The following is an 11,880-nucleotide window of genomic DNA, read 5'->3' on the forward strand; positions in this document are numbered from 1 at the left end:
TGTGCACCTCCACAGCATCAGTGTTAGAGAGAACTGGTACTTTTAGGTGAAGGACACGTGGGGGCAGCTGCCTGTTTTCCGTGAAGCAGCCTGTGCGGTCACTGCACTACTCATCTTTAAATTAGAATCAGCACCAAGCTCAACTTCCCATGGAGCACCCCGTGACCTGGCCATTCCTTGGAAGGTTATCTCATATTTCCTCGGCTTTCTATGCACTGGTTTCTAGGGCTCTATTTGTTAAAACAAACAAACAAAAAAAATCAATTCCCAAAATGTACTCCCTCTCACCCCCAATAGTTTCCATTCATATTGGACTTGATTATTCAAATTTAATTTGTTAGAAGTTCAATATTTAATTTTGCATGATTAGCCTTTTAATCAAGTTGTGAGAGTTCAAAAATATTCACACTATTGCATTTCTTTTTTTTTTCTTTGTTTTTTTGTGTGTTTTTGGTTTGTTTGTTTTTTTTTCTTTTTGGGAGTTTGTTTGAGAGAGGGTCTCCCTCTGTCACCCAGGCTGCAGTGCAATGGTTCAATCTTGGCTCATTGCAGCCTCGTCCTCCCAGACTCAGGTGATCCTTCCACTTCAGCCTCCCTGGTAGCTGGGACTACAGGTGCACACCACCACACCTGGTTAATTTTTTGCCATGTTGCCCAGGCTGGTCTTAAATTCCCTGGGCAACCCACCTGCCTCAGTTTTCCAGAGTGTTGAGATTACAGATGTGAGCCACCACACCCAGCCTATTGCATTTCTTAACACGATACCTATATTTTATTTTTTTAAATGCAATGTTGTCCTAGTCCTTTCAGGCTGCTATAACACAGTATCATAGACTGGGTGGTTTATAAAAAACAAAACAACTTATTTCTCACAGTCCTGACCCTGGGAAGTTCAAGATCAAGGCACTGGCAGATTCAATGTCTGGTGAGGGCCCCCTTCTGGGTTCACAGAGGACAACTTCTTGCTGTGTCCTCACTTGGTAGAAGGGATGATCAAGTTCCCTCAGGCCTCTTTCCTAAGGGACCGAATCCCTATGACCTAGTTACTTCCCAAAGGCCTACCTCTGAATACCATCGAGTTGGTAGTTAGGATTTCAACACATGAATTGGGGTGCTGGGGAGCACACAAGCATTCAGACCACAGCAAACGTAAAGAATTTGTCTACAAGAAAATCCACACATTGGTCATGTTCTCATCTTCATCTGTGTCCCTGATTCTTTCACTTCTGTTGGCATCAGCAGCAGCATGATGGACTTTGTAAGGAAGCACTGAGCAAGAGGCCAGCACTTCAAACGGTGCAAGACACTTAGGGGCTCAGGGCATAGATGCATGAGGAAATGAGCAGCTTAACAAGCTACATGGATAGCTGTGAGTGCCAGCCCAGCTCCTCCATCCCCACTGCTCATGCTCAGACCTGGGAAAACGTGGGGAAAATATATGGGGACCCCCTTTACCTCTAGACAGCTGCATCCTAATATACTCAATCTGCCCATTCACTCTGCCTTCCCTCTCCCAGAATCTCCCCAGTACACTCAAGAGTGAAACGGGCTGACCTTCCATTAGCCTCTGGAGAAATGAAGACTTATATCCTGACTTAAGAAGTGTCTAGAATACTATGAATATATAAGCATAGCTCATTGCTTGATATAGTGTATATTTTGTCATGCGAGTGATTGATGTGTGTTGAAAATGAGAGTAGCTCAAGTGTAAACAAGGATCCACATGGCCCATGGTAATGTCATCATCGCAGAACCAATCCTATAACACTAACAATGACCATGATGTCAGGGGACACGTGCTATGCGCCAGGCCCTCTCTAACCATCCTCCCTGTATTAATTCATGTGATTCTCACACTTCTCTAAGAAGTAGGAATGATGTTTCTCCAGTTCTTGATTCCCTTATTTGTAAAATGGAAAGAATGTTTGTTTCCATTTTATTTTATTTATTCATTTATTTATTTATTTTCTGAGACAGGGTCTCACTCTGTCCAGCAGGCTGGAGTGCAGTGGCACGATCACAGCTCACTGCAGCCTCGACCTCCTTGGACACCCATCTCAGCTTCCCAAGTAGCTGGGACTACAGGCGTGCGCCACCATGCCCGGCTAATATTTTTGTATTTTTGGAAATAGGGTTTCACCATGTTGCTCAGGCTATTTGTTCCCATTTTATAGGCCATTTTAAATCTTACGTAATAGGATTTTTGTAGAAATTTAATGAGTTAATACATGCCATGTAGTAAGCACTTCATATGTATTCGTTTTTAATATTTCATTATTGATACTGTCTCCATTTTACAGGTTAAGAAACCAAGATGCAGAGAAGTTAAGTAAATTGCCTAAGTTACACAGCTAGTAAGTGGGAAAGCCAGAACATAAACTTCCTGCTATTATGAAGACACTGCTGAATCCTGCAATCCATGAATATCTGTGTTAAGGAAAGTGAGAGATGGATTACTCCTGCCGATAATAAAGGGGGAAAAACCAAGCTGCTATTAGAAGATGAGTCCACCAGGGGGAAGTAGATGCATGCATTATTTAGGCATGATGCTAGCCTGGGGAATTTTTTTTTTTTTTTAATTTTCAATTTCTCTCTTTATTACATATACATATACAATTAAAGCAATACAGAAGAGAATAAGACAGTAAAATCCCAGAGTGGTGATATTTAACTAGCTTTCTGAGGTTTATTAGATTCATACACACAAAGTTACATGATTTCATAAAATGAGAGTATTTTTGTAACTTGTTTTCGAACTGCTTTTAATTTTTTATTTTTAAATTGATAAAAATTGAATGCATTTATGGTACAGTTTTTTTTTATTATTATACTTTAAGTTCTAGGGTACATGTGCATAACGTGCAGGTTTGTTACATATGTATACTTGTGCCATGTTGGTGTGCTGCACCCATCAACTCATCAGCACCCATGAACTGATGGGAATTTATTTTTAAGATGTTAAAAGTTTAATCACCAATTTTATGCCAAATGGTGAAGGAAGAAATTGATTCAAATTATTTTCCTACTACCTGAAAGTGTAGAGGATTAAAAATGACCACGCACGTAAAACTGACAGGTAAACTGTCAAGTAAATGAAAGGGCTTCCCCCCAACACTCCGGAGATAAATGGTTGTTGTTCACCCCCACGAGCCTGACCCTGGGCTAGCGCTGAGGATCAAGAAGACAGGTGTGAAGTTCACTGAACAGCAAGAGGCAAAGACCCACCACACCACTCCCCTACTCTCCACTCACCCTGATTTTGTGTTAAAAGGTGAATGAGATGGTCTGGACCAAAGAGGGTGCAGCCCAGTGCTGGCAACAGACAGGGAAAGTCAGTGGGCTCAGTGCACATGTGAAGCAAATGAATGAAACTGAATTTGGAAAACAAAGTGATAAGTTGTTATCTTGGGGTGGATATGCCACAAAGTACAGGAGTGCAGGAGAGACAGGGAGCAGTCCTGCCTACAGATGACATCAGAAACCAGCTTTTACAGATGTGGAACAGCTGGCTGAGCAGATGGAGGGAAGTGGAAAATAGTCCAGAAGAAATACTCTGGACAATGGGTTTGGAACATGGAAGGTCCTCGTGCCTTTGGAGAATAAGAAAAAGGACTGACTGTGGAATGAGTCAGAAAGGAGAGATTAGCCCTCCCTGTTCACGCCACCCACCCTGCCTCCAAGTAAGAATACAGTCAAGACAGGCAGTAGAACAATCATTTTCTTTGGGGGAAGGAGGCTTATATACTTCTGATTACAAAAGTCTCATTTTAAACATTTTGGAAAAATACTTAAGGAATTTTCATTTCATCACAAACAAGCCAGTATTTCCTGTCTCTCTTATACACTATTATATTTGTGTGTATATATGTACATGTGTATATACACATGTACATATATACACATTCATATATATCTGGGGTAATTCTATACAAAATTTCATATATTTGCTTTCTGAAATAGACAATGCACATTTTCCCATTAAATTACATATCCTTCAAAAGTGCAATTTTGATGACTCTACAATATTCTCTTGTATAGCTGATTCATGATTTTAAGCAGTCCTTTATTACTGGACACTATATGGCTTCCAACTCCCCTTTACTATAAGCAACTTTGATGAACATTCCTTTTGTAAGTCTCTACATCTCATTATTTATTTATATATACATATATATACTTTTTTAGAGACAGGGTCAGCCAGGCTGTAGTGCAGTGATGCGAGCATGGATCACTGCAGCCTTGACCTCGTGGGCTCAAGCAATCCTCCCATCTCAGCCTCCTGAGTAGCTGGAACTACCGATGAGAGCCACCACACCAGGCTACTTTTTGTATTTTTTGTAGAGACCAAGTATTCCCGTGTTACCCAGGCTGGTCTCAAATTCCTGGGCTCAAGTGATCCACCCGCCTCAGCCTCTCAAAGTGCTGGGATTACAGGCATAAGCCAACTCACCTGGCCTTAAATGTTCTTGATCAAACTGCCAAACTGCTCTCTACAAAGGTTTTAGTAATTGAACCTTCCAAGCAAAGATGAGAGTGACCATTTGGCCACATTCATGCCAAGGCTGAGAATTATCACATTTAATATCTTGTCACTCAAAAAAATACTTATTAGGCATTTACTAGGTGGCAGGCTCTGGGCTGGGTGCTGAGATACAGCAGTGAGCAAGAGAGATAAGGAATTCCTGCTTCCTGGAGCTTCCACTCTAGTGCAGGAGGCTGTCAGTTAAAATAAGGGAAATCAGTAAAGTATGCAGCATGTTCATTGTAAATGCTAATGAGAAAAATAAATCCATCAATGACAACTGGAAGTGCTGGGTGAAAGGGACATGAATTTTAGATAGGGTGGGCAGAGAAGGGCTTACTGGGGAGATATCTGAGTAAAGTCCTAAATAGGGAGATGGCATGCAAATATCTGGAGGACAAGATTGCAGACATGAAGGATCGGCAAGCAAGAAGGTGTGAGATGAGAGCCTGGTTGACAAGTTCAAGGTAAAGCAAAATCAGTGTGGCCGGAGAAAGGGACAGAGAAGAGTAATGTGTGTAGGTGAGGTCAAAGGAGTAACCAAAATCAGAGGGGGAGGAGGAGATAGATGTGTTGTGGAGGACTGTGTGGACTTCAACTTTCCCTGAAGAGAAGGGGAGCACTGGAGGGTTTGACTTGGGATTTAACAAGATCCCTCTGGCTGCTGTGTCCAGAACAGTCTGTGGTGGGCTGAGGAATGAAGGAGGCTAGTGCTGTAATCTAGGATGGAGATGATGGTGGCAATGGAATAGATGTGATGGGGATGGTGAGAAGAGATTGAAATCTAGAGACGTGAAGGTGGCGCGGGCAACTACAGGATTTGCTGATTCAGGGATAGGGGAGAGCTAAGAGTCAGGGTGAGTCCCAGCTTTTTGGCCTGAGCAGCTTGGAGAATGATGTTGCTATTTATTAAGTTGGAAAAGTCTGCAAAGGAACAAAACAGAACAGGGGTGGAGAGTGGAGATCAAGACCTCAGATATGGGCTTATTAAATATGAGATACGGTTTAAGACATCCTAGTAGAGACACCAATGTGGGCGGCAGGCCACCCAGGTGCCGAGGCAAGAGACTGAAGCCACAAGCTGTTCCAGTATCATAAAGAAAATACTTAAAATAAGAATAGTTATATTAGACATAGAATATAGACACAATTATATATGAATATTATCAGTCATTAGTTTGTAGCATTACTCTTTATTCCAATATTATAATAATCTCTGCTCTACAATTGTAACCTAGGAAAAACCAGGCCATACAGAGATAGGAGCTGAAGGGACACGATGAGAAGTGACCAGAAGACAAGAGTGTGGGCCCTCTGTCATGCCCGGACAGGGCCACTAGAGGCTCGTTGGTCTAGCGGTAGCGCCAGTGCCTGGGAAGGCACCCGTTACTTAGCAGACCCAGAAAGGGAGTCTGCTCCACCACCTCTTGTGGAAGGCCTGGCATCAGTCAAGCCTGCACGCAGCCATCCGGAGGCCTAAACATCTCCCTGTGATGCTATGCTTCAGCAGTCACGCTCCTGGTGCACTTTCATGGTCTGCCCTGTACACCTGGCTCTGCCTTCTAGATAGCAGTAGCAGGATTAGTGAAAGTATTAGTCTTTGATCTTTCCAAGAAATGCATAGAAGAAATTAACGACGTAAGCTGTCCCCTCTCTCTCCCCGCCTTGGCTACCAAATAGGGAAGGGCCCATGTCCAGTGGTCACGTGACTCGCGTGACCTTACCTATCACTGGAAATGACTCACACTCCCTACCCTGTCCCCTTGCCTTGTATACAATAAATAACAGTGCAGACAGGCATTTGAGGCCATTACTGGTCTCCACATCCTGGTGGTAGTGGCCCCCAGGCCCGCTGTCTTTTCTTCTCTGTCTTGTGTCTTTATCTCTACGATCTCTCGTCTCCGCACACGAAGAGAAAAACCCACAGGCCCAGTAGGGCTGGTCCCTACACACCAAGTAGACAGTGGGATAGAGGACTGAAGCTTAGGGAGAGGTCAAGGCTGAGGGCACACAGGAATTAACAGCACATAGAATGGACAGAAAAGAGGATCTGTCCAAAGATGAAGGCTATGGGCACACTTAGGTTCAGAGGTTTGGATGCCAGAAGGAATCAGCGAAGGATACTGAGGACAAGCAGACAGAGAGGCAAGAAAACAATCAGGAGAATGCAGTGACCCAGAAGCCAAGTGGAGAAGTCTCAGGGAGGCTGGAGGGATCAGGATTAACATGAAGACTAAGAATTGACCATTAGATTAGCAACAAAGGAGGCCACTGGGGCCCATGAGAACCAGTCTTAGTGGAGTGAGAGATGCAAAGACCTGACTGGAGTGGGTTCAAGAGAGAAAGTGGAGACAGTGATTATAGACTAATCTTATTAGGAGCTCCGATGCCAAGGGAAGGAGAGAAAGGGGCATTTGGTCGAGAGAGGGTCATTTTTTTTAGGATGGGAGAAATAAAATAATGTTTGTATGATGATGGAAATAATCCCATAGAGGGGGAAGAACTGATTTGAGAATAGTTGGAGAATTGTTGGGGCAAAGTGCTTGGCTGAGTGCAACAGGATGGGATGCAATGCACACGTATAGCGGTGTTCACATCATGTTCCGAGTAATGACGGGAAAGGGAGAGAAGTGGTACCCATCGTGGGGGAAGCTCAATTGTTTCTACATTGTTTTGTTTTGCTGTTAGTGAGATAGGAAGCAAGGGTGACAGCTGAGAGCGAGGATGAGAGGATGTGTTGGAGTTCTGAGGAAAAGCTAGAAGATATGAAATAGTCATCTAAGGAAAGAAAGAACGAATGGGCTCAGGAAATAGAGGGTGGTGCCCTGGCAGTCTTATGGACTCGCTGGAAGTCCCTGTCCGTGTGGTTGTCTATGCAGCCATATCACCAGGGCACATGCATGCAGGGCCATGGCTTCAAACAAGATTATAGTCAAGCAAGTGATTACAAGAAAAAGAGAGGGGGACAAGGGAGGGATGACACTGAGCGACCTTGGTGTTTAAGCTGAGGAAGGAGGGACAGGAAACTCTAGCAGTGAAAACAGCAATAAGTGGCCCCTGAGGCCAAAAGATGTCTGGAGTGAGAGACGGAAAGAGAGGAGATCGCAGCCAGAGTGTGGGATCTTAGAAACTGCCCTTAAGAGAAGCTGTAGTTATGGATAACAAAGCTGGGTGTCAGGATGGGAGCAGATGTCAGGGGCTGGGTGGAGAACAAGTTCACTCGAGAATAGAAAGGTCAAAGAGCTGGGAGGCCAGGGCACCGCATGATTCCTGCACATGGGTGTGGAAATCATCAAGGAATCATGTCGGTCACAGTGACCAACAACAGAAGTCCTCATGGACCACCAGCCCCTGCGGTCCAGCTGACAGCCACAGGAGGGTGGTGGGCAGTTTCATTTGATGGGTGAAAACTGTCTCTCATTTTTTATCCCCAATCATTTGACTTTAATGAGGCTCAATTCCCTCCTATGACTCATGGCCATTTATATTCCTTTTACAAACTGTCTTTTTGGTTCCTTTGTTAGTAATTCTCTTAGGCCCTTCATCTAAGAGCTCTTTACAAAGCACATTACCTCTTTGTCTGTGACAAATGTTCCCTTGTTTTCCAGCTATTTGCCTTTCATATGTTTCCAGACTTTATACATATATAAATATATAAAGTCTGGAAACTTTATATATATATATATATATATATATATATGTATACCCTTATGTGTGTGTGTATATATATATACACATACACACACACACAGATATTCTCATTTTTTTCCATCATCAGGTCTAGCAATATTTTACTTTATAAATTCAGCCTCACGTGCCATTCACATAAATCTGTTTCCCAATCTCAGGTGAGATAGAATTTTTCTTCACCAATATTTTCTTCAGTTTTATGGTTTTATCATTTATGTTATGTTCAAATCCACTCAATTATATTTATAGGATAGTAGGTGATATGTGGCATTTCTCCATGTAACTATTTAACTATTTCCAGCACCATTTAAAAAATAACTTTCTTTACATTCCAATGTATGACATCATCATATGCAAAATTTATACTTAGAGTCTATGTATGTGTTTCCTCTTCTGTTCCATCCATTTATCTATTCCTGTCCCAGTCCTCCTGTGGCTATTGTGGGTACATTAAAGCTCTGATATCCAGTAAGGCATGTTCTGCTTGTCACCTCCACTCTCAACTGACATATTTTATAACTGTAACTGCACTAAAACTCTTATATAGACAAAATAATTTGTTCTTAAAGGATACAACCTCTTTATATCACTCCCTCACAACAAATACCCCCTTTAGGGAGGGAATTAGGAAGCTCAAGTTATAGATTTCATTCTTTGCTCCAAACAGAACCTACATCAGTTATAAAAATATACCTAAGCCAACAATTGTAACAGACCTAAATGGGAGAGGGTTTCTGTTAAAAGGCTATCTGCCCAATACAAAATTAATATCCCCAGACTGTCTTCTCTGCCCCATTGGCTCCATTTCTATGGGAACCTGTGTTTCTGAGAGTATGATTATTCTACCCATTTGCTAAATACCTCATTCAGCACTCTTTGCATGGGCTTTCGAGGAAACCAGACTCTCCTGGTTTTCTCTTTCTGCCTCTCTTTTTCTGGCTACTTCAGCACTGACACTTCTTCATCTTCCAGACTCTAAACATTGAGTGGTCAGGACTCAGTGTTGGCCCTTCAAACTCTATTCTATCTACTCACTCCACTGGAGGTCCCAGCAGCCCAATATTCTTTACCTAATTGATAGCCAAATACACACGCATGCATGCACACCAAAAAAACGCATACCTCAGCTCTGACTTCTCTTCTGATATCTTGCCTTCCTATTCTATGCTTCCCCTTTGAAGTCAAAGATGCCTCTCAGACTTAATGTGTCCAAATCACCTGATTACCCCCATACCCACTCCTCCCACAGTCTTCACCATCTCAGCAAATAGCAACCTTGTTCTCCTAGTGGTTCAGCCAAAATCTTTGGATTACTTCTTAATTCTTCTTCCACTCTTGCACCCCATAGCTAACCCATCAACAAATTCTATCCACTCGATCTTCAAAATCTATCCAGAATCTGACCACTTCCAATACTGTCACCCTGTTCCAAAGTCTTGCCCTCCTTCCTATTCTAACAGCATCCTAAGTGATCCCCCTGCTCCCATTCTCACCTGACACCTGACACAGCAGCCAGGAACTTGGTTTGAGCTTAGATCACATGACTCCTCTGCTCCAAACCATTCAAGGGCTGGATGATTTCCCAAGGTGAAAGTCACCCAGGAAATACACATGATGGTCTACAAGAGATCAGATCTTCCTCCAAATCCCCCTCCCAGCAGCCCTTTGACCTCTCCTATTACTCTCCCATTTGCAATCTTTGCCCAGCCACATCGAATTCTTGGCTCTTCTGCAAATAAGCCAGACACACTCTTGTACAAGGCATTTTAACATGTCCTTCTTGGAATATCTTCTGCTGGATACCTGCAGGGCTGGCTACTTCTCCTTCAGGCCTTTGCCTTCACAGGTCATCTTTCCAGTGAGTAATTCCCTGATAGTTCGGTTTAAGATGAAAATTGCAATGCCCACCTTCCCAACTGGCCATTTCCTCTTCTCTGGTATAATTGTTAACAATTACATATATATTATTTATTCACTTAATGTGCCTCCCCTCTGTAGAACACAACCCCAGGATGACAAGAACTTTTTTCTGATTTGTTCACTGCTGCATCTCAAATCCCTAAAACAACACCAGTCATATAACAGATACTCAGGGAAAATTGTTGGTGAAACAATCAATGAATAAATGAATTCTGCTAACCATCTTAGAATTAGAATTCATGTTATCCCATTGACTGAAAATTTCTGCGGTATGAAAAAGCCAAATAACTTCCCAAAGGCCCTAAAAATAATTCCAAAGACACTGCTGCTCTTAAGAGAGATGACACCGTAGATGCCCAAAAGCTCTGTGTCTGGGGAGAAAGTCACAAATTATTTCACTTTTACACAAATACAAGGCCTTTTCTTCATGGTGGGTCCCTGAGGCTTAAATATAAAAATAAAAAAGAAAATAGAAAGCCCCTGCCTTCTAAGGAGTCTGCAGTATTTTAATATCAAATATTTGGAGAAAAAACAAATTATAGAATTGAGTGCTACATTATCTAAGTGTTAGACACTCCACTAATGGAGAAAGAAATTTGTCTTTTTTTTTTTTGAGATGGAGTCTCACTCTGTCACCCAGGCTGGAGTGCAATGGCACAGTCTCGGCTTACTGCAACCCCCGCCTCCCAAGTTCAAGTGATTCTCCTGCCTCAGCCTCCCGAGTAGCTGGGACTACAGGCACATGCCACCACACCTGGCTAATTTTTGTATTTTTAGTAGAGACAGGGTTTCGTCATGTTAGCCAGGCTGGTCTCGAACTCCTGACCTCATGATATGCCCTCAGCCTCCCAAAGTGCTGGGATTATAGCCGTGAGCCACCGCACCCAGCCAGAAATTTGTCTTAATGGAATACTTTTGTGAAAAAAGACATAGGAAGCCGAGCATGATGGCGTACACCTGTGATCCCAGCTACTTGGGAAGCCGAGGTGAGTGGATTGCTTGAAGTCAGGAGTTTGAGACCAGCCTGGCCAACATGGTGAAACCCCGTCTCTACTAAAAATAAAAATAAAAAAATTAGCTGGGCATAGTGGTGAACACCTGTAATCCTAGCTACTTGGGAGGCTGAGGTGGGAGGATTGCTGGAACCAGGGAGGTGGAGGTTGCAGTGAGCCGAGATCACGCCACTGCACTCCAGCCTGGGCAACAGAATAAGACTCTGTCTCAAAAAAAAAAAAAAAGGCATGGGAGAAATATGTGAAGCAATAGGATAACCCCAACATTGTCACAAACCTAAACTAAGCTGCTGGTGATTATACCTGGTGCTGGGAATAGGCATGACCCTGCCCTAATGGAATGCTCCTGACACACTCATTGCCTGGCTACATATACCCCGCCATGATGTACCTGAAAACTCCAAGTAGTTTGTACAATATTATAGATCAAATGGGAAAGCTTCACCTTCATAAAACACGGAAAGTACTGCAGGTACTTATCATGGCTACTACAGAGACAGACCCACAAACCAGGCACTGGAGGGGAAACTAAGACCAGTCAGGACGGCTCTTAAGCACCTGAGCTCCACGACAGCTTCATTCTCCAGTGGCTTCCCACAGGCTTCAGTTCAAAGGTGACCCTCCAGGCTCCACGCGAGCTCACCTTGCCTGCCTCTCCCATCGCATTACCATCACCTCCTACCCAGCCAGGCTCAACTCCTAGCAGTTCCCAGGTTATGCCAAGGGCGTTCCAGG

The sequence above is a fragment of the Trachypithecus francoisi genome, unplaced genomic scaffold (assembly GCF_009764315.1).
Source record: "Trachypithecus francoisi isolate TF-2019V2 unplaced genomic scaffold, Tfra_2.0 Lachesis_group11, whole genome shotgun sequence".
In the NCBI taxonomy this organism is placed as follows: domain Eukaryota; kingdom Metazoa; phylum Chordata; class Mammalia; order Primates; family Cercopithecidae; genus Trachypithecus; species Trachypithecus francoisi.